The following is a 20,832-nucleotide window of genomic DNA, read 5'->3' as shown; positions in this document are numbered from 1 at the left end:
GTGATGGACTGCTTATCCATTTTGCATAGCACGCGTGGGTTCGAATCCCACCTTCGTCGGTGTTGCTTTTTTAAATTTCTGACAATCGTGTCTTCTGATGTAAGTGCAGGACCCACAAGTCAGACAAGCCTCCTTTTGTGCTGTGAAAGTGTTTGCATCTTTGAAATCGCAATCGACACACAACTGTAATTGACGAGGTGGCCGAGAGGTTAAGACGATGAACTGCTAATCCATTATGCATAGCACGCGTGGGTTCGAATCCCACCTTCGTCGGTGTTGCTTTCTTTAATTTCTGACAATCGTTTCTCCTGGTGTAAGTGCAGAACCCACAAGTCAGATACGGCTGCTTTTGTGCTGTGAAAGTGTTTGCATCTTTGAAATCGCAATCGACACACAACTGTAATTGACGAGGTGGCCGAGAGGTTAAGGCGATGGACTGCTAATCCATTGTGCATAGCACGCGTGGGTTCGAATCCCACCTTCGTCGGTGTTGCTTTCTTTAATTTCTGACAATCGTGTCTCCTGATATAAGTGCAGGACCCACAAGTCAGATAAGCCTCCTTTTGTGCTGTGAAAGTGTTTGCATCTTTGAAATCGCAATCGACACACAACTGTAATTGACGAGGTGGCCGAGAGGTTAAGGCGATGGACTGCTAATCCATTGTGCATAGCACGCGTGGGTTCGAATCCCACCTTCGTCGGTGTTGCTTTCTTTAATTTCTGACAATCGTGTCTCCTGATATAAGTGCAGGACCCACAAGTCAGATAAGCCTCCTTTTGTGCTGTGAAAGTGTTTGCATCTTTGAAATCGCAATCGACACACAACCACAAACGACGAGGTGGCCAAGAGGTTAAGGGGATGGACTGCTAATCCATTGCGCATAGCACGCGTGGGTTCGAATCCCACCTTCGTCGGTGTTGCTTTCTTTAATTTCTGACAATCGTGTCTCCTGATATAAGTGCAGGACCCACAAGTCAGATAAGCCTCCTTTTGTGCTGTGAAAGTGTTTGCATCTTTGAAATCGCAATTGACACACAACCACAAACGACGAGGTGGCCGAGAGGTTAAGGGGATGGACTGCTAATCCATTGTGCATAGCACGCGTGGGTTAGAATCCCACCTTCGTCGGTGTTGCTTTCTTTAATTTCTGACAATCGTGTCTCCTGTTGTAAGTGCAGGACCCACAAGTCATATATGGCTGCTTTTGTGCTGTGAAAGTGTTTGCATCTTTGAAATCGCAATCGACACACAAGCACAAACGACAAGGTGGCCGATAGATTAAGGCGATGGACTGCTAATCCATTATGCATAGCACGTGTGTGTTCGAATCCCACCTTCGTCGGTGTTGCTTTCTTTAATTTCTGACAATCGTGTCTCCTGCTGTAACTACAGGACCCACAAGTCAGAAAAGCCTTCTTTTGTGCTGTGAAAGTGTTTGCTTCTTTGAAATTGCTATCGACACACAACCACACACGACGAGGTGGCCGAGAGGTTAAGGCGATGGACTGCTAATCCATTGTGCATAGCACGCGTGGGTTCGAATCCCACCTTCGTCGGTGTTGCTTTCTTTAATTTCTGACAATCGTGTCTCCTGGTGTAAGTGCAGGACCCACAAGTCAGATAAGCCTTCTTTTGTGCTGTGAAAGTGTTTGCATCTTTGAAATCGCAATCGACACACAACTACAAACGACAAGGTGGCCGAGAGGGTAAGGCGATGGACTGCTAATCCATTATGCATAGCACTTGTGGGTTCGAATCCCACCTTCGTCGGTGTTGCTTTCTTTAATTTCTGACAATCGTGTCTCCTGCTGTAACTACAGGACCCACAAGTCAGAAAGGCCTTCTTTTGTGCTGTGAAAGTGCTTGCTTCTTTGAAATTGCTATCGACACACAACCACAAACGACGAGGTGGCCGAGACGTTAAGGCGATGGACTGCTAATCCATTGTGCTTTGCACGCATGGGTTCGAATCCCACCTTCGTCGGTGTTGCTTTTTTTAATTTCTGACAATCGTGTCTCCTGATGTAAGTGCAGGACCCACAAGTCAGACAAGCCTGCTTTTGTGTTGTGAAAGTGCTTGCTTCTTTGAAATTGCTATCGACACACAACCACAAACGACGAGGTGGCCGAGAGGTTAAGGCGATGGACTGCTAATCCATTGTGCTTTGCACGCGTGGGTTCGAATCCCACCTTCGTCGGTGTTGATTTTTTAAATTTCTGACAATCGTGTCTCCTGATGTAAGTGCAGGACCCACAAGTCAGACAAGCCTGCTTTTGTGCTGTGAAAGTGTTTGCATCTTTGAAATCACAATCGACACACAACCATAATTGACGAGGTGGCCGAGAGGTTAAGGCGATGGACTGCTAATCCATTGTGCTTTGCACGCGTGGGTTCGAATCCCACCTTCGTCGGTGTTGCTTTTTTTAATTTCTGACAATCGTGTCTCCTGATGTAAGTGCAGGACCCACAAGTCAGACAAGCCTGCTTTTGTGTTGTGAAAGTGTTTGCATCTTTGAAATCGCAATCGACACACAACCATAATTGACGAGGTGGCCGAGAGGTTAAGGCGATGGACTGCTAATCCATTGTGCATAGCACGCGTGTGTTTGAATCCCACCTTCGTCGGTGTTGCTTTTTTTAATTTCTGACAATCGTGTCTCCTGGTGTAAGTGCAGGACTCACAAGTCAGAAAGGCCTTCTTTTGTGCTGTGAAAGTGCTTGCTTCTTTGAAATTGCTATCGACACACAACCACAAACGACGAGGTGGCCGGGAGGTTAAGGCGATGGACTGCTAATCCATTGTGCTTTGCACGCGTGGGTTCGAATCCCACCTTCGTCGGTGTTGCTTTTTTTAATTTCTGACAATCGTGTCTCCTGATGTAAGTGCAGGACCCACAAGTCAGACAAGCCTGCTTTTGTGCTGTGAAAGTGTTTGCATCTTTGAAATCACAATCGACACACAACCATAATTGACGAGGTGGCCGAGAGGTTAAGGCGATGGACTGCTAATCCATTGTGCTTTGCACGCCTGGGTTCGAATCCCACCTTCGTCGGTGTTGCTTTTTTTAATTTCTGACAATCGTGTCTCCTGAAGTAAGTGCAGGACCCACAAGTCAGATAAGCCTCCTTTTGTGCTGTGAAAGTGTTTGCATCTTTGAAATCGCAATCGACTCACAACTGTAATTGACGAGGTGGCCGAGAGGTTAAGGCGATGGACTGCTAATCCATTGTGCATAGCACGCGTGGGTTCGAATCCCACCTTCGTCGGTGTTGCTTTCTTTAATTTCTGACAATCGTGTCTCCTGATATAAGTGCAGGACCCACAATCAGATAAGCCTCCTTTTGTGCTGTGATAGTGTTTGCATCTTTGAAATCGCAATCGACACACAACTGTAATTGACGAGGTGGCCGAGAGGTTAAGGCGATGGACTGCTAATCCATTGTGCATAGCACGCGTGGGTTCGAATCCCACCTTCGTCGGTGTTGCTTTCTTTAATTTCTGACAATCGTGTCTCCTGATATAAGTGCAGGACCCACAATCAGATAAGCCTCCTTTTGTGCTGTGATAGTGTTTGCATCTTTGAAATCGCAATCGACACACAACTGTAATTGACGAGGTGGCCGAGAGGTTAAGGCGATGGACTGCTAATCCATTGTGCATAGCACGCATGGGTTCGAATCCCACCTTCGTCGGTGTTGTTTTCTTTAATTTCTGACAATCGTGTCTCCTGATATAAGTGCAGGACCCACAAGTCAGATAAGCCTCCTTTTGTGCTGTGAAAGTGTTTGCATCTTTGAAATCGCAATCGACACACAACTGTAATTGACGAGGTGGCCGAGAGGTTAAGGCGATGGACTGCTAATCCATTGTGCATAGCACGCGTGGGTTCGAATCCCACCTTCGTCGGTGTTGCTTTCTTTAATTTCTGACAATCGTGTCTCCTGATATAAGTGCAGGACCAACAAGTCATATACGCCTGCTTTTGTGCTGTGAAAGTGTTTGCTTCTTTGAAATTGCTATCGACACACAACCACAAACGACGAGGTGGCCGAGAGGTTAAGGCAATGGACTGCTAATCCATTGTGCATAGCACGCGTGGGTTCGAATCCCACCTTCGTCGGTGTTGCTTTCTTTAATTTCTGACAATCGTGTCTCCTGATATAAGTGCAGGACCCACAAGTCAGATAAGCCTCCTTTTGTGCTGTGAAAGTATTTGCATCTTTGAAATCGCAATCGACACACAACCGTAATTGACGAGGTGGCCGAGAGGTTAAGGCGATGGACTGCTAATCCATTGTGCATAGCACGCGTGGGTTCGAATCCCACCTTCGTCGGTGTTGCTTTCTTTAATTTCTGGCAATCGTGTCTCCTGCTGTAACTACAGGACCCACAAGTCAGAAAGGCCTTCTTTTGTGCTGTGAAAGTGCTTGCTTCTTTGAAATTGCTATCGACACACAACCATAATTGACGAGGTGGCCGAGAGGTTAAGGCGATGGACTGCTAATCCATTGTGCTTTGCACGCGTGGGTTCGAATCCCACCTTCGTCGGTGTTGCTTTCTTTAATTTCTGACAATCGTGTCTCCTGCTGTAACTACAGGACCCACAAGTCAGAAAGGCCTTCTTTTGTGCTGTGAAAGTGCTTGCTTCTTTGAAATCGCAATCGACACACAACCGTAATTGACGAGGTGGCCGAGAGGTTAAGGCGATGGACTGCTTATCCATTGTGCATAGCACGCGTGTGTTCGAATCCCACCTTCGTCGGTGTTGCTTTTTTTAATTTCTGACAATCGTGTCTCCTGGTGTAAGTGCAGGACCCACAAGTCAGATACGGCTGCTTTTGTGCTGTGAAAGTGTTTGCATCTTTGAAATCACAATCGACACAAAACCGCAAGCGACGAGGTAGCCAAGAGGTTAAGGCGATGGACTGCTAATCCATTGTGCTTTGCACGCGTGGGTTTGAATACCACATTTGTCGGTGTTGTTTTCTTTAATTTCTGACAATCGTGTCTCCTGAAGTAAGTGCAGGACCCACAAGTCAGATAAGCCTCCTTTTGTGCTGTGAAAGTGTTTGCATCTTTGAAATCGCAATCGACACACAACTGTAATTGACGAGGTGGCCGAGAGGTTAAGGCGATGGACTGCTAATCCCTTGTGCATAGCACGCGTGGGTTCGAATCCCACCTTCGTCGGTGTTGCTTTCTTTAATTTCTGACAATCGTGTCTCCTGATATAAGAGCAGGACCCACAAGTCAGATAAGCCTCCTTTTGTGCTGTGAAAGTGTTTGCATCTTTGAAATCGCAATCGACACACCACCACAAACAATGAGGTGGCCGAGAGGTTAAGGCGATGGACTGCTAATCCATTGTGCATAGCATGCGTGGGTTCGAATCCCACCTTCGTCGGTGTTGCTTTCTTTAATTTCTGACAATCGTGTCTCCTGTTGTAAGTGCAGGACCCACAAGTCATATACGGCTGCTTTTGTGCTGTGAAAGTGTTTGCATCTTTGAAATCGCAATCGACACACAAGCACAAACGACAAGGTGGCCGATAGATTAAGGCGATGGACTGCTAATCCATTATGCATAGCACGTGTGTGTTCGAATCCCACCTCCGTCGGTGTTGCTTTCTTTAATTTCTGACAATCGTGTCTCCTGCTGTAACTACAGGACCCACAAGTCAGAAAAGCCTTCTTTTGTGCTGTGAAAGTGTTTGCTTCTTTGAAATTGCTATCGACACACAACCACAAACGACGAGGTGGCCGAGAGGTTAAGGCGATGGACTGCTAATCCATAGTGCATAGCACGCGTGGGTTCGAATCCCACCTTCGTCGGTGTTGCTTTCTTTAATTTCTGACCATCGTGTCTCCTGATATAAGTGCAGGACCCACAAGTCAGATACGCCTCCTTTTGTGCTGTGAAAGTATTTGCATCTTTGAAATCGCAATCGACACACAACCGTAATTGACGAGGTGGCCGAGAGGTTAAGGCGATGGACTGCTAATCCATTGTGCATAGCACGCGTGGGTTAGAATCCCACCTTCGTCGGTGTTGCTTTCTTTAATTTCTGACAATCGTGTCTCCTGGTGTAAGTGCAGGACCCACAAGTCAGATAAGCCTTCTTTTGTGCTGTGAAAGTGTTTGCATCTTTGAAATCGCAATCGACAAACAACCACAAACGACGAGGTGGCCTAGAGGTTAAGGTGATGGACTGCTAATCAATTTTGCATAGCACGCGTGGGTTCGAATCCCACCTTCGTCGGTGTTGCTTTTTTAAATTTCTGACAATCGTGTCTCCTGATGTAAGTGCAGGACCCACAAGTCAAAAAAGCCTTCTTTTGTGCTGTGAAAGTGTTTGCTTCTTTGAAATTGCTATCGACACACAACCACAAACGACGAGGTGGCCTAGAGGTTAAGGTGATGGACTGCTTATCCATTTTGCATAGATCGCGTGGGTTCGAATCCCACCTTCGTCGGTGTTGCTTTTTTAAATTTCTGACAATCGTGTCTCCTGATGTAAGTGCAGGACCCACAAGTCAGACAAGCCTCCTTTTGTGCTGTGAAAGTCTTTGCATCTTTGAAATTGCAATCGACACACAACCGTGATTGACGAGGTGGCCGAGAGGTTAAGGAGATGGACTGCTAATCCATTATGCATAGCACGCGTGGGTTCGAATCCCACCTTCGTCGGTGTTGCTTTCTTTAATTTCTGACAATCGTGTCTCCTGGTGTAAGTGCAGTACCCACAAGTCATATACGGCTGCTTTTGTGCTGTGAAAGTGTTTGCATCTTTGAAATCGCAATCGACACACAACTGTAATTGACGAGGTGGCCGAGAGGTTAAGGCGATGGACTGCTAATCCATTGTGCATAGCACGCGTGGGTTCGAATCCCACCTTCGTCGGTGTTGCTTTCTTTAATTTCTGACAATCGTGTCTCCTGATATAAGTGCAGGACCCACAAGTCAGATAAGCCTCCTTTTGTGCTGTGAAAGTGTTTGCATCTTTGAAATCGCAATCGACACACAACCACAAACGACGAGGTGGCCGAGAGGTTAAGGGGATGGACTGCTAATCCATTGTGCATAGCACGCGTGGGTTAGAATCCCACCTTTGTCGGTGTTGCTTTCTTTAATTTCTGACAATCGTGTCTCCTGTTGTAAGTGCAGGACCCACAAGTCATATACGGCTGCTTTTGTGCTGTGAAAGTGTTTGCATCTTTGAAATCGCAATCGACACACAAGCACAAACGACAAGGTGGCCGATAGATTAAGGCGATGGACTGCTAATCCATTATGCATAGCACGTGTGTGTTCGAATCCCACCTTCGTCGGTGTTGCTTTCTTTAATTTCTGACAATCGTGTCTCCTGCTGTAACTACAGGACCCACAAGTCAGAAAAGCCTTCTTTTGTGCTGTGAAAGTGTTTGCTTCTTTGAAATTGCTATCGACACACAACCACACACGACGAGGTGGCCGAGAGGTTAAGGCGATGGACTGCTAATCCATTGTGCATAGCACGCGTGGGTTCGAATCCCACCTTCGTCGGTGTTGCTTTCTTTAATTTCTGACAATCGTGTCTCCTGGTGTAAGTGCAGGACCCACAAGTCAGATAAGCCTTCTTTTGTGCTGTGAAAGTGTTTGCATCTTTGAAATCGCAATCGACACACAACCACAAACGACAAGGTGGCCGAGAGGGTAAGGCGATGGACTGCTAATCCATTATGCATAGCACTTGTGGGTTCGAATCCCACCTTCGTCGGTGTTGCTTTCTTTAATTTCTGACAATCGTGTCTCCTGATATAAGTGCAGGACCCACAAGTCAGATAAGCCTCCTTTTGTGCTGTGAAAGTATTTGCATCTTTGAAATCGCAATCGACACACAACCGTAATTGACGAGGTGGCCGAGAGGTTAAGGAGATGGACTGCTAATCCATTATGCATAGCACGCGTGGGTTCGAATCCCACCTTCGTCGGTGTTGCTTTCTTTAATTTCTGACAATCGTGTCTCCTGGTGTAAGTGCAGTACCCACAAGTCAGATACGGCTGCTTTTGTGCTGTGAAAGTGTTTGCATCTTTGAAATCGCAATCGACACAAAACCACAAGCGACGAGGTAGCCAAGAGGTTAAGGCGATGGACTGCTAATCCATTGTGCTTTGCACGCGTGGGTTTGAATACCACATTCGTCGGTGTTGTTTTCTTTAATTTCTGACAATCGTGTCTCCTGAAGTAAGTGCAGGACCCACAAGTCAGATAAGCCTCCTTTTGTGCTGTGAAAGTGTTTGCATCTTTGAAATCGCAATCGACACACAACTGTAATTGACGAGGTGGCCGAGAGGTTAAGGCGATGAACTGCTAATCCATTGTGCATAGCACGCGTGGGTTCGAATCCCACCTTCGTCGGTGTTGCTTTCCTTAATTTCTGACAATCGTGTCTCCTGTTGTAAGTGCAGTACCCACAAGTCATATACGGCTGCTTTTGTGCTGTGAAAGTGTTTGCATCTTTGAAATCGCAATCGACACACAACTGTAATTGACGAGGTGGCCGAGAGGTTAAGGCGATGGACTGCTAATCCATTGTGCATAGCACGCGTGGGTTCGAATCCCACCTTCGTCGGTGTTGCTTTCTTTAATTTCTGACAATCGTGTCTCCTGATATAAGTGCAGGACCCACAAGTCAGATAAGCCTCCTTTTGTGCTGTGAAAGTGTTTGCATCTTTGAAATCGCAATCGACACACAACCACAAACGACGAGGTGGCCGAGAGGTTAAGGGGATGGACTGCTAATCCATTGTGCATAGCACGCGTGGGTTAGAATCCCACCTTTGTCGGTGTTGCTTTCTTTAATTTCTGACAATCGTGTCTCCTGTTGTAAGTGCAGGACCCACAAGTCATATACGGCTGCTTTTGTGCTGTGAAAGTGTTTGCATCTTTGAAATCGCAATCGACACACAAGCACAAACGACAAGGTGGCCGATAGATTAAGGCGATGGACTGCTAATCCATTATGCATAGCACGTGTGTGTTCGAATCCCACCTTCGTCGGTGTTGCTTTCTTTAATTTCTGACAATCGTGTCTCCTGCTGTAACTACAGGACCCACAAGTCAGAAAAGCCTTCTTTTGTGCTGTGAAAGTGTTTGCTTCTTTGAAATTGCTATCGACACACAACCACACACGACGAGGTGGCCGAGAGGTTAAGGCGATGGACTGCTAATCCATTGTGCATAGCACGCGTGGGTTCGAATCCCACCTTCGTCGGTGTTGCTTTCTTTAATTTCTGACAATCGTGTCTCCTGGTGTAAGTGCAGGACCCACAAGTCAGATAAGCCTTCTTTTGTGCTGTGAAAGTGTTTGCATCTTTGAAATCGCAATCGACACACAACCACAAACGACAAGGTGGCCGAGAGGGTAAGGCGATGGACTGCTAATCCATTATGCATAGCACTTGTGGGTTCGAATCCCACCTTCGTCGGTGTTGCTTTCTTTAATTTCTGACAATCGTGTCTCCTGATATAAGTGCAGGACCCACAAGTCAGATAAGCCTCCTTTTGTGCTGTGAAAGTATTTGCATCTTTGAAATCGCAATCGACACACAACTGTAATTGACGAGGTGGCCGAGAGGTTAAGGCGATGGACTGCTAATCCATTGTGCATAGCACGCGTGGGTTCGAATCCCACCTTCGTCGGTGTTGCTTTCTTTAATTTCTGACAATCGTGTCTCCTGCTGTAACTACAGGACCCACAAGTCAGAAAGGCCTTCTTTTGTGCTGTGAAAGTGCTTGCTTCTTTGAAATTGCTATCGACACACAACCATAATTGACGAGGTGGCCGAGAGGTTAAGGCGATGGACTGCTAATCCATTGTGCTTTGCACGCGTGGGTTCGAATCCCACCTTCGTCGGTGTTGCTTTTTTTAATTTCTGACAATCGTGTCTCCTGATGTAAGTGCAGGACCCACAAGTCAGACAAGCCTGCTTTTGTGTTGTGAAAGTGTTTGCATCTTTGAAATCGCAATCGACACACAACCGTAATTGACGAGGTGGCCGAGAGGTTAAGGCGATGGACTGCTTATCCATTGTGCATAGCACGCGTGTGTTCGAATCCCACCTTCGTCGGTGTTGCTTTTTTTAATTTCTGACAATCGTGTCTCCTGGTGTAAGTGCAGGACCCACAAGTCAGATACGGCTGCTTTTGTGCTGTGAAAGTGTTTGCATCTTTGAAATCACAATCGACACAAAACCGCAAGCGACGAGGTAGCCAAGAGGTTAAGGCAATGGACTGCTAATCCATTGTGCTTTGCTTGCGTGGGTTTGAATACCACATTTGTCGGTGTTGTTTTCTTTAATTTCTGACAATCGTGTCTCCTGAAGTAAGTGCAGGACCCACAAGTCAGATAAGCCTCCTTTTGTGCTGTGAAAGTGTTTGCATCTTTGAAATCGCAATCGACACACAACTGTAATTGACGAGGTGGCCGAGAGGTTAAGGCGATGGACTGCTAATCCCTTGTGCATAGCACGCGTGGGTTCGAATCCCACCTTCGTCGGTGTTGCTTTCTTTAATTTCTGACAATCGTGTCTCCTGATATAAGTGCAGGACCCACAAGTCAGATAAGCCTCCTTTTGTGCTGTGAAAGTGTTTGCATCTTTGAAATCGCAATCGACACACCACCACAAACAATGAGGTGGCCGAGAGGTTAAGGCGATGGACTGCTAATCCATTGTGCATAGCATGCGTGGGTTCGAATCCCACCTTCGTCGGTGTTGCTTTCTTTAATTTCTGACAATCGTGTCTCCTGTTGTAAGTGCAGGACCCACAAGTCATATACGGCTGCTTTTGTGCTGTGAAAGTGTTTGCATCTTTGAAATCGCAATCGACACACAAGCACAAACGACAAGGTGGCCGATAGATTAAGGCGATGGACTGCTAATCCATTATGCATAGCACGTGTGTGTTCGAATCCCACCTCCGTCGGTGTTGCTTTCTTTAATTTCTGACAATCGTGTCTCCTGCTGTAACTACAGGACCCACAAGTCAGAAAAGCCTTCTTTTGTGCTGTGAAAGTGTTTGCATCTTTGAAATCGCAATCGACACACCACCACAAACAATGAGGTGGCCGAGAGGTTAAGGCGATGGACTGCTAATCCATTGTGCATAGCATGCGTGGGTTCGAATCCCACCTTCGTCGGTGTTGCTTTCTTTAATTTCTGACAATCGTGTCTCCTGTTGTAAGTGCAGGACCCACAAGTCATATACGGCTGCTTTTGTGCTGTGAAAGTGTTTGCATCTTTGAAATCGCAATCGACACACAAGCACAAACGACAAGGTGGCCGATAGATTAAGGCGATGGACTGCTAATCCATTATGCATAGCACGTGTGTGTTCGAATCCCACCTCCGTCGGTGTTGCTTTCTTTAATTTCTGACAATCGTGTCTCCTGCTGTAACTACAGGACCCACAAGTCAGAAAAGCCTTCTTTTGTGCTGTGAAAGTGTTTGCTTCTTTGAAATTGCTATCGACACACAACCACAAACGACGAGGTGGCCGAGAGGTTAAGGCGATGGACTGCTAATCCATTGTGCTTTGCACGCGTGGGTTCGAATCCCACCTTCGTCGGTGTTGATTTTTTAAATTTCTGACAATCGTGTCTCCTGATGTAAGTGCAGGACCCACAAGTCAGACAAGCCTGCTTTTGTGCTGTGAAAGTGTTTGCATCTTTGAAATCACAATCGACACACAACCATAATTGACGAGGTGGCCGAGAGGTTAAGGCGATGGACTGCTAATCCATTGTGCTTTGCACGCGTGGGTTCGAATCCCACCTTCGTCGGTGTTGCTTTTTTTAATTTCTGACAATCGTGTCTCCTGATGTAAGTGCAGGACCCACAAGTCAGACAAGCCTGCTTTTGTGTTGTGAAAGTGTTTGCATCTTTGAAATCGCAATCGACACACAACCATAATTGACGAGGTGGCCGAGAGGTTAAGGCGATGGACTGCTAATCCATTGTGCATAGCACGCGTGTGTTTGAATCCCACCTTCGTCGGTGTTGCTTTTTTTAATTTCTGACAATCGTGTCTCCTGGTGTAAGTGCAGGACTCACAAGTCAGAAAGGCCTTCTTTTGTGCTGTGAAAGTGCTTGCTTCTTTGAAATTGCTATCGACACACAACCACAAACGACGAGGTGGCCGGGAGGTTAAGGCGATGGACTGCTAATCCATTGTGCTTTGCACGCGTGGGTTCGAATCCCACCTTCGTCGGTGTTGCTTTTTTTAATTTCTGACAATCGTGTCTCCTGATGTAAGTGCAGGACCCACAAGTCAGACAAGCCTGCTTTTGTGCTGTGAAAGTGTTTGCATCTTTGAAATCACAATCGACACACAACCATAATTGACGAGGTGGCCGAGAGGTTAAGGCGATGGACTGCTAATCCATTGTGCTTTGCACGCCTGGGTTCGAATCCCACCTTCGTCGGTGTTGCTTTTTTTAATTTCTGACAATCGTGTCTCCTGAAGTAAGTGCAGGACCCACAAGTCAGATAAGCCTCCTTTTGTGCTGTGAAAGTGTTTGCATCTTTGAAATCGCAATCGACTCACAACTGTAATTGACGAGGTGGCCGAGAGGTTAAGGCGATGGACTGCTAATCCATTGTGCATAGCACGCGTGGGTTCGAATCCCACCTTCGTCGGTGTTGCTTTCTTTAATTTCTGACAATCGTGTCTCCTGATATAAGTGCAGGACCCACAATCAGATAAGCCTCCTTTTGTGCTGTGATAGTGTTTGCATCTTTGAAATCGCAATCGACACACAACTGTAATTGACGAGGTGGCCGAGAGGTTAAGGCGATGGACTGCTAATCCATTGTGCATAGCACGCATGGGTTCGAATCCCACCTTCGTCGGTGTTGTTTTCTTTAATTTCTGACAATCGTGTCTCCTGATATAAGTGCAGGATCCACAAGTCAGATAAGCCTCCTTTTGTGCTGTGAAAGTGTTTGCATCTTTGAAATCGCAATCGACACACAACTGTAATTGACGAGGTGGCCGAGAGGTTAAGGCGATGGACTGCTAATCCATTGTGCATAGCACGCGTGGGTTCGAATCCCACCTTCGTCGGTGTTGCTTTCTTTAATTTCTGACAATCGTGTCTCCTGATATAAGTGCAGGACCCACAAGTCAGATAAGCCTCCTTTTGTGCTGTGAAAGTGTTTGCATCTTTGAAATCGCAATCGACACACAACCACAAACGACGAGGTGGCCAAGAGATTAAGGGGATGGACTGCTAATCCATTGTGCATAGCACGCGTGGGTTCGAATCCCACCTTCGTCTGTGTTGCTTTCTTTAATTTCTGACAATCGTGTCTCCTGTTGTAAGTGCAGGACCAACAAGTCATATACGCCTGCTTTTGTGCTGTGAAAGTGTTTGCTTCTTTGAAATTGCTATCGACACACAACCACAAACGACGAGGTGGCCGAGAGGTTAAGGCAATGGACTGCTAATCCATTGTGCATAGCACGCGTGGGTTCGAATCCCACCTTCGTCGGTGTTGCTTTCTTTAATTTCTGACAATCGTGTCTCCTGATATAAGTGCAGGACCCACAAGTCAGATAAGCCTCCTTTTGTGCTGTGAAAGTATTTGCATCTTTGAAATCGCAATCGACACACAACCGTAATTGACGAGGTGGCCGAGAGGTTAAGGCGATGGACTGCTAATCCATTGTGCATAGCACGCGTGGGTTCGAATCCCACCTTCGTCGGTGTTGCTTTCTTTAATTTCTGGCAATCGTGTCTCCTGCTGTAACTACAGGACCCACAAGTCAGAAAGGCCTTCTTTTGTGCTGTGAAAGTGCTTGCTTCTTTGAAATTGCTATCGACACACAACCATAATTGACGAGGTGGCCGAGAGGTTAAGGCGATGGACTGCTAATCCATTGTGCTTTGCACGCGTGGGTTCGAATCCCACCTTCGTCGGTGTTGCTTTCTTTAATTTCTGACAATCGTGTCTCCTGCTGTAACTACAGGACCCACAAGTCAGAAAGGCCTTCTTTTGTGCTGTGAAAGTGCTTGCTTCTTTGAAATCGCAATCGACACACAACCGTAATTGACGAGGTGGCCGAGAGGTTAAGGCGATGGACTGCTTATCCATTGTGCATAGCACGCGTGTGTTCGAATCCCACCTTCGTCGGTGTTGCTTTTTTTAATTTCTGACAATCGTGTCTCCTGGTGTAAGTGCAGGACCCACAAGTCAGATACGGCTGCTTTTGTGCTGTGAAAGTGTTTGCATCTTTGAAATCACAATCGACACAAAACCGCAAGCGACGAGGTAGCCAAGAGGTTAAGGCGATGGACTGCTAATCCATTGTGCTTTGCACGCGTGGGTTTGAATACCACATTTGTCGGTGTTGTTTTCTTTAATTTCTGACAATCGTGTCTCCTGAAGTAAGTGCAGGACCCACAAGTCAGATAAGCCTCCTTTTGTGCTGTGAAAGTGTTTGCATCTTTGAAATCGCAATCGACACACAACTGTAATTGACGAGGTGGCCGAGAGGTTAAGGCGATGGACTGCTAATCCCTTGTGCATAGCACGTGTGGGTTCGAATCCCACCTTCGTCGGTGTTGCTTTCTTTAATTTCTGACAATCGTGTCTCCTGATATAAGAGCAGGACCCACAAGTCAGATAAGCCTCCTTTTGTGCTGTGAAAGTGTTTGCATCTTTGAAATCGCAATCGACACACCACCACAAACAATGAGGTGGCCGAGAGGTTAAGGCGATGGACTGCTAATCCATTGTGCATAGCATGCGTGGGTTCGAATCCCACCTTCGTCGGTGTTGCTTTCTTTAATTTCTGACAATCGTGTCTCCTGTTGTAAGTGCAGGACCCACAAGTCATATACGGCTGCTTTTGTGCTGTGAAAGTGTTTGCATCTTTGAAATCGCAATCGACACACAAGCACAAACGACAAGGTGGCCGATAGATTAAGGCGATGGACTGCTAATCCATTATGCATAGCACGTGTGTGTTCGAATCCCACCTCCGTCGGTGTTGCTTTCTTTAATTTCTGACAATCGTGTCTCCTGCTGTAACTACAGGACCCACAAGTCAGAAAAGCCTTCTTTTGTGCTGTGAAAGTGTTTGCTTCTTTGAAATTGCTATCGACACACAACCACAAACGACGAGGTGGCCGAGAGGTTAAGGCGATGGACTGCTAATCCATAGTGCATAGCACGCGTGGGTTCGAATCCCACCTTCGTCGGTGTTGCTTTCTTTAATTTCTGACCATCGTGTCTCCTGATATAAGTGCAGGACCCACAAGTCAGATACGCCTCCTTTTGTGCTGTGAAAGTATTTGCATCTTTGAAATCGCAATCGACACACAACCGTAATTGACGAGGTGGCCGAGAGGTTAAGGCGATGGACTGCTAATCCATTGTGCATAGCACGCGTGGGTTAGAATCCCACCTTCGTCGGTGTTGCTTTCTTTAATTTCTGACAATCGTGTCTCCTGGTGTAAGTGCAGGACCCACAAGTCAGATACGGCTGCTTTTGTGCTGTGAAAGTGTTTGCATCTTTGAAATCACAATCGACACAAAACCGCAAGCGACGAGGTAGCCAAGAGGTTAAGGCGATGGACTGCTAATCCATTGTGCTTTGCACGCGTGGGTTTGAATACCACATTTGTCGGTGTTGTTTTCTTTAATTTCTGACAATCGTGTCTCCTGAAGTAAGTGCAGGACCCACAAGTCAGATAAGCCTCCTTTTGTGCTGTGAAAGTGTTTGCATCTTTGAAATCGCAATCGACACACAACTGTAATTGACGAGGTGGCCGAGAGGTTAAGGCGATGGACTGCTAATCCCTTGTGCATAGCACGCGTGGGTTCGAATCCCACCTTCGTCGGTGTTGCTTTCTTTAATTTCTGACAATCGTGTCTCCTGATATAAGAGCAGGACCCACAAGTCAGATAAGCCTCCTTTTGTGCTGTGAAAGTGTTTGCATCTTTGAAATCGCAATCGACACACCACCACAAACAATGAGGTGGCCGAGAGGTTAAGGCGATGGACTGCTAATCCATTGTGCATAGCATGCGTGGGTTCGAATCCCACCTTCGTCGGTGTTGCTTTCTTTAATTTCTGACAATCGTGTCTCCTGTTGTAAGTGCAGGACCCACAAGTCATATACGGCTGCTTTTGTGCTGTGAAAGTGTTTGCATCTTTGAAATCGCAATCGACACACAAGCACAAACGACAAGGTGGCCGATAGATTAAGGCGATGGACTGCTAATCCATTATGCATAGCACGTGTGTGTTCGAATCCCACCTCCGTCGGTGTTGCTTTCTTTAATTTCTGACAATCGTGTCTCCTGCTGTAACTACAGGACCCACAAGTCAGAAAAGCCTTCTTTTGTGCTGTGAAAGTGTTTGCTTCTTTGAAATTGCTATCGACACACAACCACAAACGACGAGGTGGCCGAGAGGTTAAGGCGATGGACTGCTAATCCATAGTGCATAGCACGCGTGGGTTCGAATCCCACCTTCGTCGGTGTTGCTTTCTTTAATTTCTGACCATCGTGTCTCCTGATATAAGTGCAGGACCCACAAGTCAGATACGCCTCCTTTTGTGCTGTGAAAGTATTTGCATCTTTGAAATCGCAATCGACACACAACCGTAATTGACGAGGTGGCCGAGAGGTTAAGGCGATGGACTGCTAATCCATTGTGCATAGCACGCGTGGGTTAGAATCCCACCTTCGTCGGTGTTGCTTTCTTTAATTTCTGACAATCGTGTCTCCTGGTGTAAGTGCAGGACCCACAAGTCAGATAAGCCTTCTTTTGTGCTGTGAAAGTGTTTGCATCTTTGAAATCGCAATCGACAAACAACCACAAACGACGAGGTGGCCTAGAGGTTAAGGTGATGGACTGCTAATCAATTTTGCATAGCACGCGTGGGTTCGAATCCCACCTTCGTCGGTGTTGCTTTTTTAAATTTCTGACAATCGTGTCTCCTGATGTAAGTGCAGGACCCACAAGTCAAAAAAGCCTTCTTTTGTGCTGTGAAAGTGTTTGCATCTTTGAAATCGCAATCGACTCACAACTGTAATTGACGAGGTGGCCGAGAGGTTAAGGCGATGGACTGCTAATCCATTGTGCATAGCACGCGTGGGTTCGAATCCCACCTTCGTCGGTGTTGCTTTCTTTAATTTCTGACAATCGTGTCTCCTGATATAAGTGCAGGACCCACAATCAGATAAGCCTCCTTTTGTGCTGTGATAGTGTTTGCATCTTTGAAATCGCAATCGACACACAACTGTAATTGACGAGGTGGCCGAGAGGTTAAGGCGATGGACTGCTAATCCATTGTGCATAGCACGCATGGGTTCGAATCCCACCTTCGTCGGTGTTGTTTTCTTTAATTTCTGACAATCGTGTCTCCTGATATAAGTGCAGGACCCACAAGTCAGATAAGCCTCCTTTTGTGCTGTGAAAGTGTTTGCATCTTTGAAATCGCAATCGACACACAACTGTAATTGACGAGGTGGCCGAGAGGTTAAGGCGATGGACTGCTAATCCATTGTGCATAGCACGCGTGGGTTCGAATCCCACCTTCGTCGGTGTTGCTTTCTTTAATTTCTGACAATCGTGTCTCCTGATATAAGTGCAGGACCCACAAGTCAGATAAGCCTCCTTTTGTGCTGTGAAAGTGTTTGCATCTTTGAAATCGCAATCGACACACAACCACAAACGACGAGGTGGCCAAGAGATTAAGGGGATGGACTGCTAATCCATTGTGCATAGCACGCGTGGGTTCGAATCCCACCTTCGTCTGTGTTGCTTTCTTTAATTTCTGACAATCGTGTCTCCTGTTGTAAGTGCAGGACCAACAAGTCATATACGCCTGCTTTTGTGCTGTGAAAGTGTTTGCTTCTTTGAAATTGCTATCGACACACAACCACAAACGACGAGGTGGCCGAGAGGTTAAGGCAATGGACTGCTAATCCATTGTGCATAGCACGCGTGGGTTCGAATCCCACCTTCGTCGGTGTTGCTTTCTTTAATTTCTGACAATCGTGTCTCCTGATATAAGTGCAGGACCCACAAGTCAGATAAGCCTCCTTTTGTGCTGTGAAAGTATTTGCATCTTTGAAATCGCAATCGACACACAACCGTAATTGACGAGGTGGCCGAGAGGTTAAGGCGATGGACTGCTAATCCATTGTGCATAGCACGCGTGGGTTCGAATCCCACCTTCGTCGGTGTTGCTTTCTTTAATTTCTGGCAATCGTGTCTCCTGCTGTAACTACAGGACCCACAAGTCAGAAAGGCCTTCTTTTGTGCTGTGAAAGTGCTTGCTTCTTTGAAATTGCTATCGACACACAACCATAATTGACGAGGTGGCCGAGAGGTTAAGGCGATGGACTGCTAATCCATTGTGCTTTGCACGCGTGGGTTCGAATCCCACCTTCGTCGGTGTTGCTTTCTTTAATTTCTGACAATCGTGTCTCCTGCTGTAACTACAGGACCCACAAGTCAGAAAGGCCTTCTTTTGTGCTGTGAAAGTGCTTGCTTCTTTGAAATCGCAATCGACACACAACCGTAATTGACGAGGTGGCCGAGAGGTTAAGGCGATGGACTGCTTATCCATTGTGCATAGCACGCGTGTGTTCGAATCCCACCTTAGTCGGTGTTGCTTTTTTTAATTTCTGACAATCGTGTCTCCTGGTGTAAGTGCAGGACCCACAAGTCAGATACGGCTGCTTTTGTGCTGTGAAAGTGTTTGCATCTTTGAAATCACAATCGACACAAAACCGCAAGCGACGAGGTAGCCAAGAGGTTAAGGCGATGGACTGCTAATCCATTGTGCTTTGCACGCGTGGGTTTGAATACCACATTTGTCGGTGTTGTTTTCTTTAATTTCTGACAATCGTGTCTCCTGAAGTAAGTGCAGGACCCACAAGTCAGATAAGCCTCCTTTTGTGCTGTGAAAGTGTTTGCATCTTTGAAATCGCAATCGACACACAACTGTAATTGACGAGGTGGCCGAGAGGTTAAGGCGATGGACTGCTAATCCCTTGTGCATAGCACGTGTGGGTTCGAATCCCACCTTCGTCGGTGTTGCTTTCTTTAATTTCTGACAATCGTGTCTCCTGATATAAGAGCAGGACCCACAAGTCAGATAAGCCTCCTTTTGTGCTGTGAAAGTGTTTGCATCTTTGAAATCGCAATCGACACACCACCACAAACAATGAGGTGGCCGAGAGGTTAAGGCGATGGACTGCTAATCCATTGTGCATAGCATGCGTGGGTTCGAATCCCACCTTCGTCGGTGTTGCTTTCTTTAATTTCTGACAATCGTGTCTCCTGTTGTAAGTGCAGGACCCACAAGTCATATACGGCTGCTTTTGTGCTGTGAAAGTGTTTGCATCTTTGAAATCGCAATCGACACACAAGCACAAACGACAAGGTGGCCGATAGATTAAGGCGATGGACTGCTAATCCATTATGCATAGCACGTGTGTGTTCGAATCCCACCTCCGTCGGTGTTGCTTTCTTTAATTTCTGACAATCGTGTCTCCTGCTGTAACTACAGGACCCACAAGTCAGAAAAGCCTTCTTTTGTGCTGTGAAAGTGTTTGCTTCTTTGAAATTGCTATCGACACACAACCACAAACGACGAGGTGGCCGAGAGGTTAAGGCGATGGACTGCTAATCCATAGTGCATAGCACGCGTGGGTTCGAATCCCACCTTCGTCGGTGTTGCTTTCTTTAATTTCTGACCATCGTGTCTCCTGATATAAGTGCAGGACCCACAAGTCAGATACGCCTCCTTTTGTGCTGTGAAAGTATTTGCATCTTTGAAATCGCAATCGACACACAACCGTAATTGACGAGGTGGCCGAGAGGTTAAGGCGATGGACTGCTAATCCATTGTGCATAGCACGCGTGGGTTAGAATCCCACCTTCGTCGGTGTTGCTTTCTTTAATTTCTGACAATCGTGTCTCCTGGTGTAAGTGCAGGACCCACAAGTCAGATACGGCTGCTTTTGTGCTGTGAAAGTGTTTGCATCTTTGAAATCACAATCGACACAAAACCGCAAGCGACGAGGTAGCCAAGAGGTTAAGGCGATGGACTGCTAATCCATTGTGCTTTGCACGCGTGGGTTTGAATACCACATTTGTCGGTGTTGTTTTCTTTAATTTCTGACAATCGTGTCTCCTGAAGTAAGTGCAGGACCCACAAGTCAGATAAGCCTCCTTTTGTGCTGTGAAAGTGTTTGCATCTTTGAAATCGCAATCGACACACAACTGTAATTGACGAGGTGGCCGAGAGGTTAAGGCGATGGACTGCTAATCCCTTGTGCATAGCACGCGTGGGTTCGAATCCCACCTTCGTCGGTGTTGCTTTCTTTAATTTCTGACAATCGTGTCTCCTGATATAAGAGCAGGACCCACAAGTCAGATAAGCCTCCTTTTGTGCTGTGAAAGTGTTTGCATCTTTGAAATCGCAATCGACACACCACCACAAACAATGAGGTGGCCGAGAGGTTAAGGCGATGGACTGCTAATCCATTGTGCATAGCATGCGTGGGTTCGAATCCCACCTTCGTCGGTGTTGCTTTCTTTAATTTCTGACAATCGTGTCTCCTGTTGTAAGTGCAGGACCCACAAGTCATATACGGCTGCTTTTGTGCTGTGAAAGTGTTTGCATCTTTGAAATCGCAATCGACACACAAGCACAAACGACAAGGTGGCCGATAGATTAAGGCGATGGACTGCTAATCCATTATGCATAGCACGTGTGTGTTCGAATCCCACCTCCGTCGGTGTTGCTTTCTTTAATTT

The 20,832-nt window shown here is 46.6% G+C and overlaps 12 non-coding genes across 12 annotated transcripts; all 12 read left to right on the top strand.

Annotated features, from left to right (window-relative positions):
* Positions 1–2,117: 2,117 nt before the first annotated feature.
* On the top strand, positions 2,118–2,199 carry trnas-gcu (transfer RNA serine (anticodon GCU)). Its single transcript has one exon. It is a non-coding gene; the product is annotated as a tRNA-Ser (tRNA).
* Positions 2,200–2,331: 132 nt separating this feature from the next.
* On the top strand, positions 2,332–2,413 carry trnas-gcu (transfer RNA serine (anticodon GCU)). The gene has a single exon. It is a non-coding gene; the product is annotated as a tRNA-Ser (tRNA).
* A 2,056-nt stretch (positions 2,414–4,469) lies between these two features.
* trnas-gcu (transfer RNA serine (anticodon GCU)) lies at positions 4,470–4,551 on the top strand. The gene has a single exon. It is a non-coding gene; the product is annotated as a tRNA-Ser (tRNA).
* A 1,202-nt stretch (positions 4,552–5,753) lies between these two features.
* On the top strand, positions 5,754–5,835 carry trnas-gcu (transfer RNA serine (anticodon GCU)). The gene has a single exon. It is a non-coding gene; the product is annotated as a tRNA-Ser (tRNA).
* Positions 5,836–9,819: 3,984 nt separating this feature from the next.
* Positions 9,820–9,901, top strand: trnas-gcu (transfer RNA serine (anticodon GCU)). The gene has a single exon. It is a non-coding gene; the product is annotated as a tRNA-Ser (tRNA).
* Positions 9,902–11,531: 1,630 nt separating this feature from the next.
* Positions 11,532–11,613, top strand: trnas-gcu (transfer RNA serine (anticodon GCU)). The gene has a single exon. It is a non-coding gene; the product is annotated as a tRNA-Ser (tRNA).
* A 132-nt stretch (positions 11,614–11,745) lies between these two features.
* On the top strand, positions 11,746–11,827 carry trnas-gcu (transfer RNA serine (anticodon GCU)). Its single transcript has one exon. It is a non-coding gene; the product is annotated as a tRNA-Ser (tRNA).
* A 2,057-nt stretch (positions 11,828–13,884) lies between these two features.
* trnas-gcu (transfer RNA serine (anticodon GCU)) lies at positions 13,885–13,966 on the top strand. Its single transcript has one exon. It is a non-coding gene; the product is annotated as a tRNA-Ser (tRNA).
* Positions 13,967–15,168: 1,202 nt separating this feature from the next.
* On the top strand, positions 15,169–15,250 carry trnas-gcu (transfer RNA serine (anticodon GCU)). Its single transcript has one exon. It is a non-coding gene; the product is annotated as a tRNA-Ser (tRNA).
* Positions 15,251–16,452: 1,202 nt separating this feature from the next.
* trnas-gcu (transfer RNA serine (anticodon GCU)) lies at positions 16,453–16,534 on the top strand. The gene has a single exon. It is a non-coding gene; the product is annotated as a tRNA-Ser (tRNA).
* A 1,843-nt stretch (positions 16,535–18,377) lies between these two features.
* Positions 18,378–18,459, top strand: trnas-gcu (transfer RNA serine (anticodon GCU)). The gene has a single exon. It is a non-coding gene; the product is annotated as a tRNA-Ser (tRNA).
* Positions 18,460–19,661: 1,202 nt separating this feature from the next.
* Positions 19,662–19,743, top strand: trnas-gcu (transfer RNA serine (anticodon GCU)). Its single transcript has one exon. It is a non-coding gene; the product is annotated as a tRNA-Ser (tRNA).
* The last annotated feature ends 1,089 nt before the right edge of the window (positions 19,744–20,832 follow it).

This window comes from Brachyhypopomus gauderio, chromosome 2 (assembly GCF_052324685.1).
Source record: "Brachyhypopomus gauderio isolate BG-103 chromosome 2, BGAUD_0.2, whole genome shotgun sequence".
Classification (NCBI taxonomy): Eukaryota; Metazoa; Chordata; class Actinopteri; order Gymnotiformes; family Hypopomidae; genus Brachyhypopomus; species Brachyhypopomus gauderio.
The sequence above is the reverse complement of the archived record's forward strand: the minus strand, read 5'-3'. Positions and strand labels throughout refer to the sequence as shown.